At 35.6% G+C, this 22,598-nt stretch overlaps 1 protein-coding gene across 4 annotated transcripts in view; it reads left to right on the forward strand.

Annotated features, from left to right (window-relative positions):
* The window catches only part of LOC138710655 (hrp65 protein-like), a 124,311-nt gene extending 103,822 nt beyond the window's left edge, over window positions 1–20,489 (forward strand). For 2 of the 4 annotated variants that reach the window (XR_011335285.1, XR_011335286.1), the window contains exons 11-13: window positions 12,248–12,303; window positions 15,847–16,025; window positions 20,347–20,489. The gene's annotated coding sequence lies outside the window, so the exon portion shown is untranslated. Of the gene's footprint in view, window positions 12,087–12,247; window positions 12,304–15,846; window positions 16,026–20,346 lie in introns of those variants that run through there. The other 2 variants (XM_069841698.1, XM_069841699.1) reach the window with 1 other exon arrangement.
* Window positions 20,490–22,598: the final 2,109 nt, after the last annotated feature.

Here is a 22,598-nt window from a genome sequence, read left to right on the forward strand (position 1 = left end):
ATAGACATGTTATCAACAGTAATTTATTTTACCTACCAGGTGTCCTTACATTAGTGTAGGGAGTCTTGGTGATCTATCTGAAAATATTATCCATCTAGTATTGTAGTACTTGACGAGGCGTGTCAACTGTTGAACCAATGAAATTCCTAGCCATTGCAGCAGTAAGATATGAGGTCATTGAGGTAGTATTTACAAAAGCATACTTAATATTAAGCAGGTATTGCTTAAGCATTATTTTTCGTTACAGTATAAGTGCACAAGAACTTATACTCATTATGATGAATGTATGGCCACTAGAATAGCTCAGACAGAACAAGTGAGACTCGAGATTTGAGGCTTCACTCTGACGTAAGTTGGAATTCTGCTCGGTTCTAAAGAGTTTTTAGCTAATAGATGGCCAGAAATGAAGATGTGTTGCATCCATAAGATAAAGAGAAAAGTTCGAAATATAGAAAGAAAAGGGGTATATAACTGTTACTATAGCACATTAACTGCATTACATATTGTCGTACTGTATTATATACAATACTAGGACACTTGATGTTTCGGTAATCAGTTCTCCCAAATATCTAACAAAGAAACTTTTTATATTTTGTCATTCGCATGTCTTTCTCGACGCAGTCTTTAGCACTATAATAATTTCACAAGTTTAGAATTGTGTTAATGGCAAACTGAAATATTCAATACAAAATACATTCAATAACCTGCCCACGGATGTGTATTTTCGGCTGAATAGATTGTCCTTCAGATTCTTCTTTTTCTTCCTTCTCCACCTATTCTACGTCATTATTCTGCATTGCCACTTAATCTTCAGCTGATTCAAAAGTATAGTGGGTGACGAGCCTTTCATCACTGCAAATGAATTTTCTGCGTCAGTGGAGAAGTTCGTTTCCTGGCAAAGATTATTTATTGCTATTATGTTTTCTCGTACTTCGATCATTACTTCAGTACCGCCATCTTCACCAAACCCTGTTTTATTGAAGCATTTAATGATGGTCTCACCTTCAATTTTTTTTCGTTACTGCATCCAAAATGGAAACTGATGTTGCCAAAGTATAAGAGCTGTCAGTAGTTTGCAATTAAAGACTCCATTAAGAACCATCTATAATAATTAATAAGACTTGAACGTATAGATCACGTCCATATCCATAGGTTGGATTAGACATATTTTCTCCTTTCAGGGTGAGAGACTCCAAATGTAACGTGCAAGAAAAAAGTTCCATTTTGGTTTCCACTCATTCACTTTCGTCGACATCCGTTCATTCCACACTATATTGTGTCCTCTTTTAACCCCTTACCGCATTCTGGGACAGATATGGCACATACCGGTTTTATATTCATATAATTTATAATATAAGCATATAATATTTCAAACTACATACTGACACAGATATGGCACACGGTCAAGAATTGGATTTGACCATATGTGACATCAGTTGAGAAAGAAAGAACTACTTTAGTTATTTGAATATTAAATCAGTGTGTGCAAGACTGTCCTATGCGGTAAGGGGTTAAAACTGTCTAGCCAACCTGAAGATGCCTTGAACTCGTTACTCCCTAGGGATTTAGTAACAGCTATAGCTTAGCTTTGAAGAAGTCCGGAAATTTGCAGATTTTTTTATAGTGCACTTGTAAACCACTCCCACACTACCTCATCGATTTCTTCATTTTCTGTTTGTTTAGCCTTTCTCTTCATTTGACCATTTCCTTGTATCCACCCACTCATTTTTTCTTTGTGTTTTAAAGTTTCGTAAATTTGAGTTTTTTCAACTTAAATTTAGGTATTGTGTACACTGGAAGTTTGTTTTTCTTTATCTTCAATCGCTTTCACTTTTTCGTTAACGACAATGTTACGTACGATAATAATAATAATAATAATAATAATACTTACAAATGGCTTTTAAGGAACCCGGAGGTTCATTGCCACCCTCACATAAGCCTGCCATCAGTCACTATCATCAAGGTTAATCCAGCCGCTAGTAACATATCCCACCTTCCTCAAATCCATTTTAATATTATCCTCTCATCTACGTCATGGCTTCTACAAAGGTCTTTTTCCCCTCAGGTTTTCCAACTAATACTCTATGCATTTCTGGATTCACCCATACGGGCTACATGCCCTGTCCATCTCAAACTTCTGGATTTAATGTTCTTATTATGTTAGGTGAAGAATACAATGCGTGAATTTTATATTGTATTTCAATAATTGTTTTTAAGTTAAAGTATTATTCACACATTTTGTCATTAATGACAGATTATGTTTGCGTTTGGTTATTTATTTTGGATTTCCTTTCCTTAGAAATATTTTGAGGCTAAATGAAGTTCGAAAGCAATTTGATTCACCAGCAGTAAGTTGCCAAAACACAGACAAAAGAATGTTAGGAATATGGCCAGATTGTTGTTTGTTGGTCTCCGACTTCACTCTCTTCACTCCTCTCAAATACGTGACACTTTAAGAGGTTCCAGTCTTGCTGTTGCCAGGTAGTAATTCATATAAACAGTCAATGACCCTATTAACATAGTCTTAAAATAATTACAGTAGTATGCAGAGGACAGACGATATTTTTCACCTCTCTTTTCCCCTTTCTATTTTGTATAGGATGAGCTGTTCTTTTTTAATTGCACGTGTGCAGTTTTCGTGTGATGTTGATGATAATAACCCACAAAATCCTGAAGTGCAAGGGCCTCTTGCCATAAGCAAGGCAGTTTGATTTGTGTGATCCTGGGAAGCCACTCTGAGATGTTCAATCATCTTAAATTCTTAATGTCAGTAGACGTACATGCCGCTATTCCTCCATTTTATTTAGTCCCCTCCCCCCCACCAGTGTTCGTGCTGTCAATTCTTGGGGTTCCAGGCTTTAGCTCGATATTATGTCTGAGTCCATTCTCATAATGTGTCCTACAGACTTCCTGTCCTTTTCCTGATTTCTTCGTTCCTGACTCTGTCTTGCAATCCAGTGTCTAATATTTTTCTCTCCATCTTTCTCTGGCATATCCTGAGCATTTCGCTGTTGTTTTTTTTTAATGACCAGATTTTGCCTCCATATAAATGAACTGGGGGAGAATGCTTGTGTTGATTACTTCTCTTTTGATACTAATGCTGTAATTTTGTCTAAAAGAATAAATTTTATACTCCAAAATTTTGCCCATGTTACTATACTTTGTATGGTTTGATGACTTCGGTTTTTCTTGTGATCATTGTCAACCTTATTTAAATGCTGTTGTAAATGTCAGCCATAGCTTCCCTCAGACTGTTTGCTGAAATTGCTAGAAGAACATGTCATCTGTGAAACAGAGTTTGGTTAATTTCTTTCCAGCTATTTTATGCTGTGTAGATCTTCAATATTTCTGAAGAGTTCTTCAAAGAGACTGATGAAAAGTTAAGGAGATATAAAATTGTCTTGTCTTATTCTTTGTGAACTCTTTCCTTCCCTGTCTAATCTAATTTTGTCTTTTGTTTTTCTGTTTTACTTATAAGTCCTCTTATTCTTCGAGTTTCGAGAGCAACTAGCTATGAGACATGTTCAACTGAGTTGAATGCCTTGTTGAAATCAGTAAAGTCTTAAGTAAAAAGATTTGTATTGAATATTTGCACTTATCCCATTATTTGAGATTTATGTTTGTAAATGGTCGCTTATCGTGTAGCCCACTTGAAACCCTGCTTGCTCCTCTGGTTGGATTTCTTTTGCGATTTTTGAGAAGACCTTATATAAAGTTGGTTTTTAAGCTTATTGGACGGAAGTTATTCACATCATTTTTGGGTCATTTTGTGTGGAGTAGAATTATAGTGGTATTTTGCCGTTCTGGAATTTGCTCTGTTTCAGTTATTTCGTTGAATAGGTCTGTGAGGACTTCTGAGAGTTCTTCTTTCCCCATTTTAAGATATTCGTTCGTGATGCCATCTTCTCCTGGGTACGATGAAAGAGTATTTTCTATTTCTAAATTCCTTTATTTTTGCTTGAACTTCACTTTTTATTATTGGAGTTATTGATACGACTTCGCCTGGTGGGTTTTGTGAGAAATTGAGTCTAGCTTTGGCATCTGGTGGATTGCTTGTATATAGTTCTTCGCAAAATAGTTTGGCAATTGATACAATTTCCTGTCTAGAACTATTGTTCTGGTCCGACTTAATGTTGTGTAAATGGTTACTATTTGAGCAGCACTTATTCATCTACCAATCAGGAAAAGAGGTGAGTGATAATTATTATATCATTATTTACAATACAGTTTATAAAACTTAAAAGTCAATGAGCTAAAAAAAATTGCTTAAAATTGGTAACATTCCAGAAAAAATGTAGAATTTCATACCAATACAGGTAAAACTTAGCAAAGTCAAGGAACTAAAAAAAAAATTGCCTGGTGGGGGGGGGGGGATATTTTCAGAAAAGCTTAATAGAAATAAAATTCAGGAGAATTTATCATTTTGCCGGTACACTTATAAAACTTTGCAAATTCAGTAAGTTAAAAAGAATTCTAGAAGGAAGAAAATGTTGTGAAGAATTTATAAAATTATATCAGTATAATAATAATAATAATAATAATAATAATAATAATAGCAAAATCAACACACTTAAAATTCATACTCTTGTCCATTCTGTGCTGTCATAACAAAATGGAAGGGGTTATGTGTAAAATTGCAGTCATAAATTAATACATCAAAGGTAAGTCTTGCTTGTTTCTTGTAAAAATATTTTATACATGAGCTGTAATATGAAATTGCTCAATTCACATAAAGTTTGTGGTAGGAAGGGAATTTAGTTATTTTGGTGTTTAAAAGCATATCACATTGTTATAGTACTAGTCAGTTTTTGCACTTCCTCCTGTGATGGGAACATCCACTCATTGTTCTGTCCTTTATTTCCCAAGAAATGTAGGCTTTCCCATCTTTGAAGTATTAGGAGACCATTGTGCACAGGATTGTCTGAGCTTGTGGTCATTAGCAAGGATACTTCTGGGTACAGTAATTAGTCTTAAAAGTAATTGGGGTAGAAGGTACGAATTGTAAAGTTGTGTATCAATTTGGTTTTGGTTACTAAAAATGTTTCTCATTACATGTAAGGTGAGGCAATGAAACGGGCGATTATAAAATTGATTGTTTCCTCTCACATTCTGATAAACTAATTGTTGCCAATAAAATTTTTTTTAGCATTTAGTCAAGATGTAGCATTGGATGGATAAATAAAGTGTGTTTGCTGACGGCAAATTACAAAAATGTAGTTGGTTTTGATTGATCAATGTCACTACATTGTCCATCACAATGATATGTCACCATTAGCTCATGCCGTTAAAATTTGTGTGCATAATTTTAAAGCGGCTGATTGTGTGTTGAAGTCTCCAGATGAACTGTACATAACATATGAAAACATTTAACTATAAGAGCTGCTATGCTACAGTATGTGGCCCTAAGCTTGTTGCCTGTTGTCATGCAGTTTCTCTTGGCTTGTTGAACATCAGTGTCTGGATTCTTCATGAGAATTTATGCATGCATCCACACAAAATTTGTGGTGTAAACATTAAAGGAAGGTTATTAATATATTAAGTCAATCATATGACTTACGCCACCAACTCCCATTGGATCTCATAAACATTAATGGAGACGCTAATCACAATTGAGGCAGTCAGAAGCAAAGGGATGTAAGTAAGTACACTTTAGTTACTTTCAAGAAAATTTGATTAAAAGCTACTAAGCTTTCGTAAGTCCCGCACCATGGCATCGCGGTCTAAGGCATCCTGCCTAGGACTCGCGTTTCGGAATGTGCGCTGGTTCGAATCCTCATGGGGGAAGAAATTTTCTCATGAAATTTCGGCCAGTGTATGGGACCGGTGCCCACCCAGCATCGTGATGCACTTTGGGAGCTACGATAGGTAGCGAAATCCAGTTGCGAATAACAGCTGGGGGGATCATCGTGCTAACCACACGATACCTCCATTCTGGTTGGATGATCGTCCACCTCTGATTCGGCATGTAGGCGTGAGGCCAGCAGCTGGCTGGTCGGTTTAGGCCCTTCACGGGCTGTAGCGCCACAGATTATTAAGCTTTCATAAATCCCATAAAGTTTTAATTTTAAATGTTAATGTGTGATGTGGTTAAAAGATATATCCCTTTGCCACTGAAATTTTAAATGCTTTAGTTTACTCTGGATGCACTTAAATCGTTTTTTTTTTTTTTTTTTATAAATGTTACTTACATCCCTTTGCTTCTAACTGCCGCAATTATGCCAATGAGTGATGAAACATACTTTCAGAACATATAATCTAGATTTGAAGAAAGTGTGCAGTGAAATAGAGAATTTCGTGTTCAGAACATAGTGTGTTATGTGGTACAATTAAATGCTATTATAATCTATCAGTGCCATAATAAGTAAGGATTTAAAATTGACAGTTTCATTGGCTCACCTTTTACATTGTATAATTGTTGTATTTTGGTATATTTATGATTAATGCTGTCTTACCTTAGATAGTCATTCAAGCACTTTCCACACACTAATTCTCATTAAGAAATTCTCTCTTGTGAAGCAACCAGACTCTGCACATCCTGAACAACAATGGGGATAAATACTTGATATGGAGGAATTATGACAACAATGTTGGAAAATTACTGTCGGGACCTGTTTGGCAGGAATGTGAAAAGAGAATGCATTGGTATCGTGATCAGAATGTGATCCTTTGTGAGAAAGTTAAGTGGAGACATGCAGTTTCAGAAGAATAGATGTCTTCATCTTCTGGATGTAGCAGTTAACGAAGGGAGTATCTTCTGGAAACAAGTGACCATAGATCTGAAGAAGAATACTGAAGTGGAAGAAAGTTCATGGCTGAATGAAGATTACACGAGATCAATCAGTTCACTGTCGTCATTCGAGAGTATTGGAACAACAAACTGTTCAAACTTGAATTACTGTTTAGAGGGAAAATAACAGATGGAGTCTTCCTTCTGCATTTGGTAGTACAATAACTATCCAAGCAGCTTTTGTGTTCGAAGATTGTCTGCACTTCTTGTAAGATGTTAGCATTACAGTAGCACATACGGGTGTGCACTGATTAACTTGTATATGTATTTTCACAACCGGGTGAGTGAAAGAAAAACGTGGAGTAAACTTTTAATACTTTATAACTATTATTGAATATGAGATTTATTAGTTAACATTATCATGAAATCGTAATTGTCATTTTGGTTTACCGATTGGAGTACTGTACTGATACTACTATCTAAACCCTGGCATTTAACTCTGTTCTAGGAATATCCTCCCCATGCTTTCTAGAACATTTCTTACTTCATTTTTCATTGTCTTGTATCTTGCATGAACCCACTTGATTGCCTATTTTATTTTCACTTTTGAAGTTTAGTAACCTGTTTGTCTTCATTTTCTTCTGCCTTTTAATTCATCGTTTTAAGTGGCTTTCTCGTAAAAACATTGGTTTTCCAATAGGTTTGTAATATAATTCAGTTTTTTCCTCAATAAGCTCATTAGGAACATTGCACTGCATTTTGTGTGTGTGTCTCTCTTTCTCTTTGCAATCTCGTGGCATGTTTTGCCAGGGACTGCGCTTCTTAGAGATAAGTTGCAGGCCAATCGCAGTAGATGCTGTCATGATGTATGACAAGTAAATATAAAAGAGTAATGAGGATTGGGATGGAGATGGTTGTGACCCTTTCAAATGGTACTGTCTCAGTATTTACCTAGGAAGATTTGGGAAACCATGAAAACCCCAAATCAGGATAACTGGCCTCTGGGATCGATCCCTGAATGTCCTGAATATAAGACGGAGATAATATATTCCAATCATTCAAGATGTATTAAAAATGTAAAGTTAACCACCTGAGGTGAAAGAGGAGCTTGAGTAGAATTCATTCAGTATATGTAAAAATTATCGATATAGTTACCATTGGTCGAGTTTAATATCAGCCTCCTCCTGAACACTTTTATCTACAGAGGCATTAGATTGTGCACATATTGTGTAATATGATTCAGTTGTGTTCACCATGTCCGTACTTAGTCCATACCTGCTGTTGTTTTCAGTGCTAGCGCATAAAAGACAATAGTGTTCACTGCAGCAAGCAGATTAATATGGGTTGAGGAGTGGATAACCAAGTGCTCATACACAGGAAATAACATCGTGATCACAGAGAAGAAACATGTTCAGTAATGAGAAATATTGTGATACCCGTTATCTTCATGGTTTTTATATATTGACTGCTGCTGAGAAGGAATATCGGATGTAATTTCTGCAGTGAAGACATACTAATAGACAACTGTTTGAAGCTTTACATCGAAAGATAGGAGAGAGTTGCATAATGTGTATCTAGAGGAAGAAATGTTTCATACTCCATCTGTTAATATTCCTGTTTTACGTGTAATTCTCCTGCATATAGCAGTTTGGAGAGCATTGAAGGAATATTATATCCATTTCATTTGCGCCCTTCGTAAAAGTTACCACAAGGTCAAGTTTGATATGATGTAAATCCTCGTACACCACCATCCACCTCATTCCAGCTTGAATTCAGTGTAAACGATTGAGCAGGTATTGTTGGTAGTCATGTAATTTATCCCTATTTATCCCAACTTCCTTGATGAAACTCTGCATATAGCACATGAAGATGTACCCTTATATACTACAAGTCAACAAATGTACAAATTAGATGGTGTTTCATCACATTTCACGTCTGTACACCAATAATTAGACCAGCATCTCCCAGTATAACTGATTGGAAGGGGAGGCCCTGTGTCATTGCCAGCACAGTCCCTTGATTTGACACCTTGAACGTTTTTATGTGGACTATATGAAGAAAATACATGCTATCAAATTATATTGTGATCCAGTGCATTTCACTGCTCGCTGTGCCAGTGGATGGATTAGTATTTTCTGGTATGGTGGATTGGAAAAGGAGTCTGTATCATGGCCAACACAGTCCTTTGATTTGTAATACCATTAGACTTTCGAAGGATTCATGGAGTTACAGCATACATACGACATTGCATGTTGTGTGACAACTTACATTACATTCGACTATATGCTGAATTATATTTGAGTACCTCGTCCAATAAACTCAAAACATGGTCATGTTTTTTTCAGCTTTAAATATAAATACAATTACCTTACTTACATATGAAACATATTTCTTAAACCATATTAAATACAGGTAAATTTTATATGCGATACTTATCTTAAGCTAATCAATCTCCTATTTCGTCTTATAGTTGGTTAATTTAATACATTTTGATACTACAAACTAAATGTGTAATCTACCAACATTGCTCAGAGTTAATGAGCTAGACTCACAATCTGAGGTATATCACTCAGGTGTAGGTTAATTGCGTGGTTTAAAATTCCTTCTTGATTTGTCTGGTTGGGCTTCTCCCTTTTTCCGACTGTAAGGTGAATGTGGGATCATCTCATGGCAAATTTTCAGCCTCACTTTCACCAATTACACCATTATTAGATAACTTGACAATTGATACAGTGGTTCTTACATAACGTTAAAGAACTGTGTACAATACTGAATGTTGTCAAGTGTCAATATAGCCAATTTTATTATGGAAGGATATTCCATTTTGTCTTAAACGTTTATCACTGTTGTATAGATTTTGTTTAAATGTGGGATGTGAGACAGGCTGGGGGAGGAGAATATTGTGTATCATGCTGAATGTAAGAAGTTTTATGGCTTATATTTCCTTACACCAAATCCTACAAGTTGGTGCTGTATGTTTTGGGCAAGAGATGGACAGAGTTATTATTAAACAGCTGAGAAACAAGGTTGCAGGCGTCTGCTTTGACATACATACATTTTCTTCACTATACGATGGTAAGACTGTGTGCACATACCAGGGACATTGAGGTGAGAATAATTACTTAAATAACTATTGAGTCTATAGCTTATATCTGACAGGCAACAATGTACAATCTTTCCTATCACATAGCGGCTACCAGATATTTCTTAGACACTGTATTAAGCTTTAGTGTATACTTCAGAAGCCAGACATCAATAGAGCTCTATAGTGAAATGATTCCAACTCTCACTGACATTAGATGTCAAATTTACCGTAACTATCAACGTAGCATTGGCTTCTCTTTTATATCTTGCTACTATTCCAAATACTCGACTGGTGGGTTAATGGTTTGAAAAATTGGCAGCATTGATCTGTTCTACAGCTTCCCTGCTGTAGCTCAGTCAAATATCAAAGAATTTGATCCGAATGTGGTGGATAACGGCTACAGAGAATTTTTTTTATGCAACTCTTTCCCGTCATTCTTTTCCCACTACTGTTCTGTTTGATTGATATGACCTCTTAATAACCTTTGTTTAAATGGACAGGTTAACTAGAGGTCACTATCAAATATATGCCAGCAACAGAAGCAGAAACTGGCAAAGATTTCCTGGCATTATACAGAGTGATCCAAAAAAGTCGCGCCCATCTTAATAATACATTCACATATATTTATCAACATGAATTTATTGCGTTTACTTACATCAGTTTTCACATGAGTTACATTATTTTTCACAACATATGCTCAAAATGGCAGCTCCATTCCGTAATGCATGTACGATCTGTTGTTACCATGTTTGCAGCCACTTTTTTTTTAACACGCATACACTGATGTTGTTAATCTCCATTATGTTCCTCTTTAGTTCTTTCAGAGTGTGCGGCCTGTTTTTGTATACCCTTCCTTTTAAGATAACACCACAGGAAAAAATCTGGGACGTCATATCGGGGGAATGTGGGGGCCATAATCCTTGAGCAATGATACGCTCACCAAAAAAACTCGCGCAAGAACTGCATGGTTTCATTAGATGTGTGACATGTGGCACTGTCCTGCTGGAACAAACAATCACGTTCATCATTGTCAAGAAGCGCTGATCAACATTCCCTAAAACGGCGATTAATCTCGTTATGGTCAAATTCTTAGGCACTGCCACATCCGGATAATTCGTATGAAGTTCGTCTATAACGCGTGCATAAGAACGATTGGAAAAATAATGTTCAACAATGAAAACGCGTTGCTCTTGGGAAAACGGCATGTTTGCCGAGCAATAAACAAAGGACTACTACAAGCGTCAGTGTATACACACACATCAAACTGACGTCTAGGTTTGTTGCTGTTAATACCCATGATGCCATCTAGCGGTAGCCGATAGCACTTTCCAACTGCAGTACTCAATATAGATACTGTAATTTTAATGTGTGCGACTTTTGGATTGCTCTGTAGTACATAAAGGACATAACCCATATGAGATACAAAAATGTAAATAGTGCTCTGCATAGTTCGACTTCGTTTTGTGAACCATTATAAACAAGACCGAGACTACAATTTGTTCTGGACTCGTGAAATTAGCCTGATTCAAGTGAGTCCAGATGAGATTTGTTTTCCAATTATCCTTCATCTTGTAGGTAGGTTTGTATGTTACTCCTGGGATTCTACAGTCATTTATTCTGTGGATGTGGATTCTCTCTTTTTCTTGGTATTCTTTTTAATTTTCTAGGTTAATTGAAAACATTCCCAGTTCATTTTACATCTTGTTTTTTTGTTTCCTTCACTGTGCTTCTTACTCTAACGTCTACTACAGTAGAACTGCTGAGAGTATGACTCTTGACAGTTTTCAGCAGTCTTGTTAGCATTTTCCTACCTTATGTTTCACGATTATTCCATTGTTATTGGTAGAAAAGTAGTATGCCACCACTACAACATTTAATAATTCTTGCAGTATATTACTAAGCCACTTTTTATTTCAATTTCATACCCACCTTTTTTTCTTTCTAATCCTCCTCCACACTACTGCTACTGCTGTTACTGACCATGTGAATATTCGACTACATAGAAGCACGGCCATCAGGCTACCACAGGATTCTCCCACTTAGTCTTGTGTCAGAGTCATACTCTCGGAAACAGTACTGTAATTAAATTTAGTATATTTTCTTGCCAAGACTCGTTATTTTGAACCTAGAATGCTGAAATGGCAGTAACGTTAAAAAATAAGAGTATTTTTTTTTGTCTGTTTTACACGATTATCTTTATTTTAACTTATTGCATTTGACCTTCAGGAGAGGAAATAAGTTTCATAGTAAACAGAATTGTATCAGCTTGTCATTTTATATTACTGCCATTATGTAAAGTGAAGACATTCTGAAAATAAATGTTATATTTGACATTCTTCTCACATGTTTTCATATACCTGACATAGAATTGCGTTTTCAGCATAAACATCGTACATATGTTTACTCTTCTTAATGCATATTATTAAATTTTTCAGATGTTCCTAATTGCCGTTGGAGTCACATAGATGGGAATCTTTGGTGGATCATTTTGGTAAGTCACTTATTTGTGGCATACAATAAATTATTTACACTCAGCTGTTCCTTGTTTGTTTAAGGGGACATGGTAGTCTAGGTGTTTTTATAGTGCCCAATGCTGATTTTAAGTGGTTATTTCTTCGAAAATATAAAAGTTGTTGCTTTCAAATTTTTATATGTTACTCTACATGCTTTTGGGATTATATTGGTGGTTAGTTTGTTATATTAACTGCTATAGTTGAGTTTTGAAAAAAAATTGTATTCAAATCAAAGAAGAAAAGAAAAAAAAAATGTTAAATTCGTGCACCTTTCTCTTGGAAACTGGTTAATCTACATGGCTAAAATTTTTCATACATATTTGCAATATACTTAGCTACGTTCACAAGCAAAATTATAAATATAGCTCGATTTTATCAATTTTTTTTTTAATAATATACTTTTATAAAAATTCTACAGGAAAAACCTGAAATTTTCAACACAAAAATCTTGTGATACATATTACATCAATGTAAGTCATACTTCAAAATGTAAACACAAGCCACTACATTCATTTCACGTAGAGCAACAGGGCTGGTAATAGCTGTGCTACAAAGAAACGAACGTTCCCGAAAATTCTATAATAGCAAACAGAAATTCACATTTCAGTGAAGGGGCTTGGCACTCCTGATTTAATGGGACGCCCGCTTCAATTAAAAACTGTTTTTTGTAAGTTAGACACATCGCAACATTATAAAACTATATAGGCCTGCTGTATATTCTTGATCAGGAAGATTCAGAGAATTTATTTCCATTAAAAACAAACTCAGTTTCTCTTAGGATTGAGTATCTTGTAATAACTTCGTAATATTAATATGAATTTTATAAAAGAAATATGCATGTAACAAATTTCCAGATTTGAAAAATTGATTTCGATGTTATGACAGACTAAATTTGAATCCACAGAATAGCAACCATTACACACACAAAATGTCGTAATTACAGAAATATTATGCAGCAAAGATAGTTTTCAAAGTTACATCATCTAAATATGTATTATACCAAGTGGTTTTCTATAAGATATATGGATATAAAAAAAACTCAAAACATAAGATTATTTAGGGCCAAATTAAAGACATGCCTAATTTCCGGTTTCTGTTCTATAGATGAATTTATGACATTCAGTAACGCTGCATGAATGTTTCTGTCTTATATTAAGTGTCAATACTAACCCCTTGTATTGTACTAGTATATCGTAAAACACTTCTGTATATATTTCAACTAGACTGTTGCCATGAATGAAGACTTTATAGTTATTAAGGCTTTTTTTGACATGTTCCATATTATAGCTGTGAAGCAATGTACGAATACCATGAAATGTAAATCAGTACAATAGAATAAGACGTAAGAGTGGGTTCTCCAATTGTTCTATTTCATTGTTAATTGATAAATTTATTACTTTAGCATTAAAGTACAGACTTAAAATTCATTTTCTTCTCTGCTCATCTAAACAGGTGCATATACACCCAGAACTGTTAAAATGTCCCGTCGACAGATTGATTCGCAGTTCATTAACCTTTAGAAGTCGGAAGACTTATCACTATTGCACACAAATGTCCAACTCTTAACCAGGGGTTCGAATACCTGCATAATCGAGTAAATTCGTGTAGAGTTTATTAGCCGAGTGGTTTAAGGTGCACAAGATATGTCCGGCCAGCATATTGTGCCTAAGATTGTAGGTTCGCGTCCCGGCCATTGCAGTCTATTGCGCCTGTGGTAAAGGATTGGGAGGGCCCATGTAAAACAATCAGTGTAATGGTACACATGGAAGCTGCAATTGAAATGATTTTCCTCATTATTATTATTATTATTATTATTATTATTATTATTATTATAAGAAGAAAAACCTTTAAAAAAATTGTTGCTTTGTCTTCATCAAGTACAATGTCCTTAATGTTATATAAAATTAAAGTATATAAACGTATTTTATATATACCATACAATTTATAACATGTTATATCACGTCATGACCATAATACTAGCTGGCCACTATAATGGACGCACGTTGAAGTTGCATATTTGATAGTGCTAGTACATTTTAGTGCCATTATACGTAAAAGTACATGTTTTGGGTTTATTATCTGTCATTAAAGACATAATACAATTGGTTCGGGATACCCATGGTTCAGTCTATATCATGGTGGTGGTTCACGAATTTATAGGTGGTTGCAGTTAACATACAAATGTTTTCAAACCATGCGACATACACGTATATTAAACCACGACAATGTGATTTCTTAAGAACGCTTCTGTCGATCAAGATATCCCTCCTTTAATGTAATTTTCACTAATTTATGGTTTCGAATTATGTGAATGAGGCTTTGAACTTATATTAATGTTCACAGTTACAATTGCTTCCCATAGGAAATGTGATGAAGCTCTAGAAAAGCTATGATAAAGTAACTTTATAATCAGTGCCAAAAGTCACCTTTAAAAATTATAGTCCACACCTGTGGAGTAACGGTTAGTGCATCTGGCCATGAAACCAGGTGGCCTGGGTTCGATTCCCGGTCAGGGCAAGTTACCTGGTTGAGGTTTTTTTTTCCGGGATTTTCTCAATCCAATATGAGCAGATGCTGGATAACTTTTGGTGCTGGACCCTGGACTCATTTCACCGGCATTGTCACCTTCATCTCACTCAGACACTAAATAACCGAAGATGATGAAGCGTCATAAAATAACATAATAATAATAAAAATTATATTTCAGGTGCCGAATAAATGGCGCTATTTTGCGTTTATATAGAGGTAACAATTAGAGTAGCTCATCATTATTTTCATGCACATTCTAAGTGAATAAATTTCATTGCTTGATTGTGAAAATTAAACCAAAAACAAGTGGTTTGTTTTCGTTTTATCACTTCCAAAATCTTGCCATGGAAACTATATTCAGTTAGAGTAAGTGCTATGAAGCTAATGGTTATTATAAATCTGTAGTTGTAATAAAACTGTCACCTTTAATTTTCAAATAATACGTTGATTACATATTGAGAGGATATATCCTTACATATATTATTTCATAGATGATTCTACATTGTGTTTAAAAAATGGTGAGCATTATTTCAAAAAAGTGTATTACGACATGGGTCTGGAAATGCTTGGTTTTTAAGCACTCTGTATAATTTATATTATAGACGTTGCATTTCTTGAATTTGTTAGCAGGACTGTGGATTTCATATACAATACATCTGATACCAACTACTCCTTCATAAAAGCTAATTATGTATTAATAAGTAGTAATATGTACATTCAGTCCATTTAATCATCAGTTTACATTTTATAATTAAATTACAAGCTAATGATTATTGTAAACTACCGAAGTATCGCAGCAAAAGTGTTAAAATATTATTTTGGTGCAAAATTCTGTATGATAATTAGTTTACAGCCTTGTATGTATTTCTTTTTCGTAATAGCTTCACTAGCTTTGCATACATTTGTAGTAATTTAATTTCTTTTGATGTGGAATTTGGAGTACAGGCGCATGCAATTCTTGGTTCAACAATTTCTTATTCTGTTTTGCACAGCCGAACACCACATGCTCCTGTTAAGAGTAATCGCAGAGATGACTGGTATCTTGGTTCCAGTAAGTCACCAATTGTGTAGCTGCCAATCTTGGATACTGTGAAATTGAAACAGTTACATCTGGAGGCCGTTATTGATGGACAATACAGAGCATAGTGCTATCTGCCAGTGGGATTGTGAGGTATGATAATATTCCACATGCACAGCCTATTTCAGGTCACTACTACAAATCATAATACAAAAATGATCAACTAGAATATTGTCAGGAGTTAAAATAGCAGCTTGTAGTTTGAGTAAAATTCTCATGTCTGTGTCTTAGGAGCCATTAAATGTTATACCCAGACCATTGTAACCATGCACTTGACAGTTGGTATTTGAGTCGGCAACCCTTACCAGGAAGAAGTTGAATGCTGTGCTGTGCCGGTAGCCTTCTGAACCAGTCAGAACATAGCACTTTCTGTCAGCTGCTGCTATGTGGAACATTACTGTGTTGTCAGTTTGCTACATGCTGTGTTACTACCACGTGTGTAATGTGTGTTAGTATTATGTCGATGGTGTTTGGGTAAAGGGAGCTACTTACTTACCTACAAATGACTTTTAGAGAAGTGTCACAACCGTACAGAACAACCGGTAATATAACTATTTTATAAATTCAAACTTCAAGTGCTTTTGAAAGCAGACTAGATGACAAAAGCTTCTCAACCGAATAACAGTGGGCATTAGGTAATGGGAGTTAAGTCTTAAAAATGAGTTTTGAGATAAATGAAAATTAAACTTCGGACCTTTATGGCAAAATAATTTTCTACACAAATAAAACACTTGTTTTTTTTGCAATACTATCGATATAGATATAAATAATTTGCAGCACTGCTGTGAAATATCGCAAAAAAGACATCGTTCAGAGAATGATAACCAGGGGGGTGCAGCTGATATTGGAGGATTTTGTACTTGCAATAGAGACACATCTAGCGGCATCTACATTCAATAATCCCTCAATAGATTGCAAACATGAGCAGTGGTATTTTCATTTGAAATTCAAATTTCAACGTAGGAGTTCAAAGACCACAGTACCAATCAGTTGGATATACTATTCACATCTTTTGTTAATGTGTGTTATACGTGTTCTTTTATTCTACTCAACAGACTTCCAGGTAAGGAGTTCCTACTTAGTTACTGATTATTATAATATAAATGAAAATGTATTTACTGAAATTATAAATATAAATGAGAATTATTGTAGTGAAGTTTTCACGTTATGACTGACGTGAGCTTATTGTAAAGTGAAGTGATTGATAAGCTTCGAGCAAACAAATGCAAAAAAATTAAATACATACCTGTAATAATGTGTTATTTATTAGGGATGTAAGGATATCACTACAATGTCTTATCATCCCAGCATGTCACAGAAAATCAGGGCCAGAACATGCTGTGTGCCTGATTGTCTAGGCCAGGCCTGCACAAGGTTTGCGCTCTCCGAGCCGGCTCACAGCTCATGAGCGGAATGCAGATATTAGCTGTGCTCTGTATAAGGGTGGACTGGAAGAAGGGGTGATCTCGTACAAAATATACACAAAAAGAAGTACTATTACGAGTGTTTATGAAATGAATTCCCTTTCAGTGTTTGCAAAACTATCTTGGACTATTATTAATTAATAAAGAAATATTTATTTTACAGAAATAATAGAAATTCTATAGCTACTTAAATGTACATTGTTATATTTTTATTTATCAGTACATGAAAACGAGGTTTTATGCTGTTGGCAGCTGAAAGGAACAGTAGCCTACTGATCGTAATGAAACATCAGTTACATATGTTAAAGTTGATTATAGAAAACAGTTGCTCACAAATATAAATGTTGAGCCAAACATAGTAATCATTTTCATAGTCAGCCTGTGTAGTCGTGGATATTATTGCTAATGTTTAGTCTTGTAAAACTCAGCCAGGCTAGTAGTATTATTCAAACGATCTTTAGCTCTTAGGTCACACTGAAGATCAATAAATTCGAGCTGTAAATCGTTAAATGTTATGTTCCGTCTTCTAGAGTCCTCCATACTGTACTGTAGCAGTAGGTAAGCAACGTGAAACAGTTACTGAGAATAGGCCTATACACTGCACTCCACTAGATAACTGAGTGGTCGTTTCCCTTTCCTCTACCTTTAGCAAGTCTATGTAATTCTGATGTATCTTCCTCTCCGTTTCGGTGAGCAGTAAAGACGGCTCTCCCGCTTCAAAAGAGCGCGCGTGCTCATTGAGCGCTGTTTGTGCAGGTATGATCTAGGCATACCACAGTCCACAAACAGGCACAGACGAAGTCTACCACACCAAATACAAACCCTGTGACCCCTTTTGATATTATCGTAAAACATGTTTACAGTGTACTTGACAATTGCGATATTAAAAGACACATTTGATCATATGTTTCAATGTTAGATTCACCTAAAACAAGAACACAATTGTATTGCTTTGTGTAGGTCCGAATACGGAAGTAATTTAAAGAATTACATGAACGAATGAAGCCACTGTGTCCCATGAAGGGCTAGGGCCTCCTACAAGAGGGGAAGCTCGGTTGGAGAATTACATGAAGTAAACAATATTACATACCTCTCAACATCTTTGAGGAAGTGGAAAAATGCCAAGTCCGGGTCATTTCTGTTTGAGCCTACACATATTATGTACTTACCAAAATTCTTTCACATTTCTTTGCTTGAAGCGTATCAATCATTTCACCTTACAATAAACACAGTCGTAGGCCTACATGAAAGCTAGATCACAATAATTCTCATTATGTTTCGTTTATATTTATTATTTCAGTAAATGCGTTTCCATTTATAAAATAAGAAAGTATCAACTCCTTACCTGATAGTCTGTTGAACAGAATAAAAGAACACATATAAGACATTTTATCCCTTAATAGTTGTAAAGAACATGTCCAACCCGAAATTGTCCTACCAAGCTGAGAACTATTGACTATTGTTACCGACAGGTGGGCTGAAGAAGAGTAAAATTACAATAGAAACGCAATATAAATTAATGGTGCTATACATGACAATAGTGAATAAAATAGTCTGGTATAGTAGAGAACATTGTTACCGACACAGCAAGGGAGGTGGGTAGTAAGATAGTAAATCTGTTGCTGACTTCTGATTTGAAAATGCTTACAGATGGCTATACAGTCATCCTGGCAACCTACATTGGCATTGTTTAACCATTGAGCTGCACATATTTCTGTTTGTAATCTGTGATGATAACTCACGTGGTGAGAATCCTTTGGCTAAACATGTAGTGTTAAATAGTCAGGTATCAGAAATGGTGTGAAGGACTTCGTAAATGTTACGTGCAGGAGAAGGAATTTGTCCATATACAGGGTGGACGGGAACCTATTACATTAATTCACAGAGGTAATAGATGAAGTCCATGCGAACAAGTTTTGCCAAATAAGTTTTTTGATAGTACAAAATACAATGTGTTGCAACGCTATACAGTATTTGAGGTCATTGCTCCTCAGTGTGAGTGAGTAATCATCCACTCCGCAAAGACTGGTGAGAGGAGAATGCGAACAAAGACGTCTCGAGTAGTGTTACAGAGTTGTATATCGTATTATCAAAACTATTAGACATATTAAAAAACTTATTTGACAAAACTTCTTCACATTGACTTTCATTCATTACCTCTGTGAATTAATGTAATAGATTCCCGTCCACCCTGTATATGGGTGTCCCTCACATTACATTTTCATTATAATGTGATTGGTGATTAGTATTAATTTGAAGGAAAATATTCTGTAATCGAAGTTCATATATAAAATTCTATTAATTGATTATTATTATTATTATTATTATTGTTATTATTATTATAATCAGAAGTTATGGATTAACGTAATATGGTATAGAATATCAATATCATATTTAAGTTACATAATCATTACCATTTTTTAATTAACAACAGAATGGCAAACTCCGTGTAAGTCAGATGCTTTGTAGTGATTATGGTAGTATTTCCTCTCTTCGCTACCGTTAAGCAAAGCTGTCAGGTGCAAGGTTACAGCCGCCTAGGTATAAGAGTGTCTTCATTTATATGCACGTTAAATACAGCATGGACAATGCGCTGAAAAATATTTTGATTATTTTCAACCTTTTAATGAAACTGATCTTGATTACTTTTAAATACCAACATGCTCTATATCATTCTGTGGTCTCAAGTAGGAATTTAGTTGTCAGTAGAATTTTTAAATTTTACTTGCAAGAGAAATTTGTCCAAATACATTGCCTTGCATTTCATTGGTGTTTTTCTGGAATTTCCTGGAGTTGGTTCTTGTTAGTGAATGTATAATGTGTATCAATATCGCTATATATATAATATTCATTCTATCTCCTGGTTGTGAAATGTCTTTCTCTGCAATGTAAGGTTTATAGGATAAGGCAGAAAGATAACATTAATGTATGGTTATATGTAAACACTTTGAAAATGGTCATAGATCTCACCAGAATTGTTTTGGTTTCAGGTCTCTCAGATCAAGATCAGTCTGTGGGGAGGTGTACACCAGTTTGATGAGAAATGTCTGCTTTGTTCAGTGATTCAGTACTGATGTAATCCACAATTAAATATGTATGAAAGTATTAAAAATGAATAAATTTGTTAAAATAACTGGACAGTCCAAAATATTAAATGTATGCCTGTAGCAACCTGAGAAACAAGAAACAGTTGGATACAGATGGATGTATGCTCTCTTTCTGAAATCTGTAGAGTATAGGAGACGAAACAAGTCCTTTGCACAAGTGGTGAGTGGAAAGGGCCAGTCCAATGACCACTCTGGGGGAAAGCATTGCTTGAAGACGAGCGTCTAAAATCTATCACTTTCTGCCGCACCATGCCTATCTTACCCTTAGAGGCCCGTGAACGGATGCAGCCCGCAATACACTTTCGCATTGATAGACTGCCAATTCGCTTGTCATTGGTTCCACCCAAATGTATCGAAATGGAGTGTAGAACATTTGTGTCCATTTATGTTACAGTGAAGTCCTTACAATATGACTAATAATTTCAGAAGAAGGAAAAAAGTGGCTTGGTGGGAGTGGTCTTCTCAAAGAGGGAGTGGATTTCAAAATACTGTAGATACAACACTACTGCATTCATATTCATCGACAACTTACTACAAAATTACAGTAATTATAAAGTAAAGTATTAGTACCAAGAATTCATCATAACTAACTTACTTATTATATACTTATTTTTGTTTATGTATTATAATAGACGTGTCCACATCTGTGGAGTAACGGTTAGTGCATCTGGCCGCGAAACCAGGGGGCCAGGGTTCGATTCCCGGTTGGAGCAAGTTACCTGATTGAGGTTCTTTCCGGGGTTTTCCCTCAACCCAATATGAGCAAATGCCGGGTAACTTTTGGTGCTGGACCCCAGACTCATTTCACTGGCATTATCACCATCTATCTCATTCAGGTGCTAAATAACCTAAGTTGTTGATAAAGCGTCGTAAAATAATCTAATTAAAAAAAACAGACATTTAATTGTTTCACTTAATACTAGCAATTACACTTTAGTATTTCCCCCCTCCACTTTATCAAATAAGCAGAGGTGCCAATTATTATGGATTCCCCCCTACTATTACGGCATTACAGTAAAAGGAAAAACAAACTTATCATGGGGGGGGGGGGGGGTGTTATGTGGTTGTGTGTGTCTTTATGCACACAAATAATCTGCAGATTGAAAGTGATGACAGGATACACTTAAATGAATAGGAAATGTATAATACGTTTTATGATTAAATGCAAGGTTAATTAGAAAATTACCATATTTCATCGCATAATCGTCGCATTTTCATGCATTTTTTTTTGTCCAATTGAAAATATATGGTACGACCATTATGTACAGAATGGTGATTCATAGCAGAGGAAGGAGGGGTAATGGTTTTACATCACCTATCAACCAGACTTTCAATAAAAGACAAGACCAAGGAAAGGTAAGGAATGAAAATGTATTTATATGTATTTATTTTTATAGTTGCTGACAAAAAAAATAACAGTTGTTGACAAAATTATAACAATGGTGTGGATGGCCAAATGAAAATTGAGTATTGGCTGGAGTACCAAATCTCTATCCTAGCAACTTCAATAGAGTGTAGTGCTTCCTCTTGCATTGATTAATGCTTGGACTCTTCGTGGCATACTGTATACCAGCACATTTATTAACTGTTGATCCATTCTGTCCCATTGTTCAACAGCAACTCTGCATAGGTCTTCGAGATTGCGTGGGGAAGTCAGGGTGCACACGAATAGCTTTCTTTAGTTTTCTGGAGAACATGCAGGCCATTCAAGCCTGGCAATTCCTTCACGATTATGGAAGTTGATGACAGCCGCACGATAGACTCTGGAGTTATTGTCCATAAACATGAACCTTTCTCCAAAGTGCTGATTAAAAGGTGCTACTATGGCTTGAAGAATGTTGTCCCTATACTGTGGAGCCTCAGCATTCCTTGGTTCAATACCAATTGTGTCCGGTGACCCCACATAATGCCACCCCAAAACGTCACTGACCCGCCACCTTGCTGCATTCCATTGTAGGGGTGTCTGTGTCGTACAGCATTACCTGATTCTCTCCACACACGTCGATGATTACCTGGCACAAGGCACATTCGGCATTCGTCTGTGAATAGAACTTTGTGCCAATTTTGTACAGTCCATTGGTGATTTCTTCCCTAGGTGTAATATCCATGATGCCTAGATGTAAGAGTTGGGCCTC

The sequence above is a fragment of the Periplaneta americana genome, chromosome 12 (genome assembly GCF_040183065.1).
Source record: "Periplaneta americana isolate PAMFEO1 chromosome 12, P.americana_PAMFEO1_priV1, whole genome shotgun sequence".
Classification (NCBI taxonomy): Eukaryota; Metazoa; Arthropoda; class Insecta; order Blattodea; family Blattidae; genus Periplaneta; species Periplaneta americana.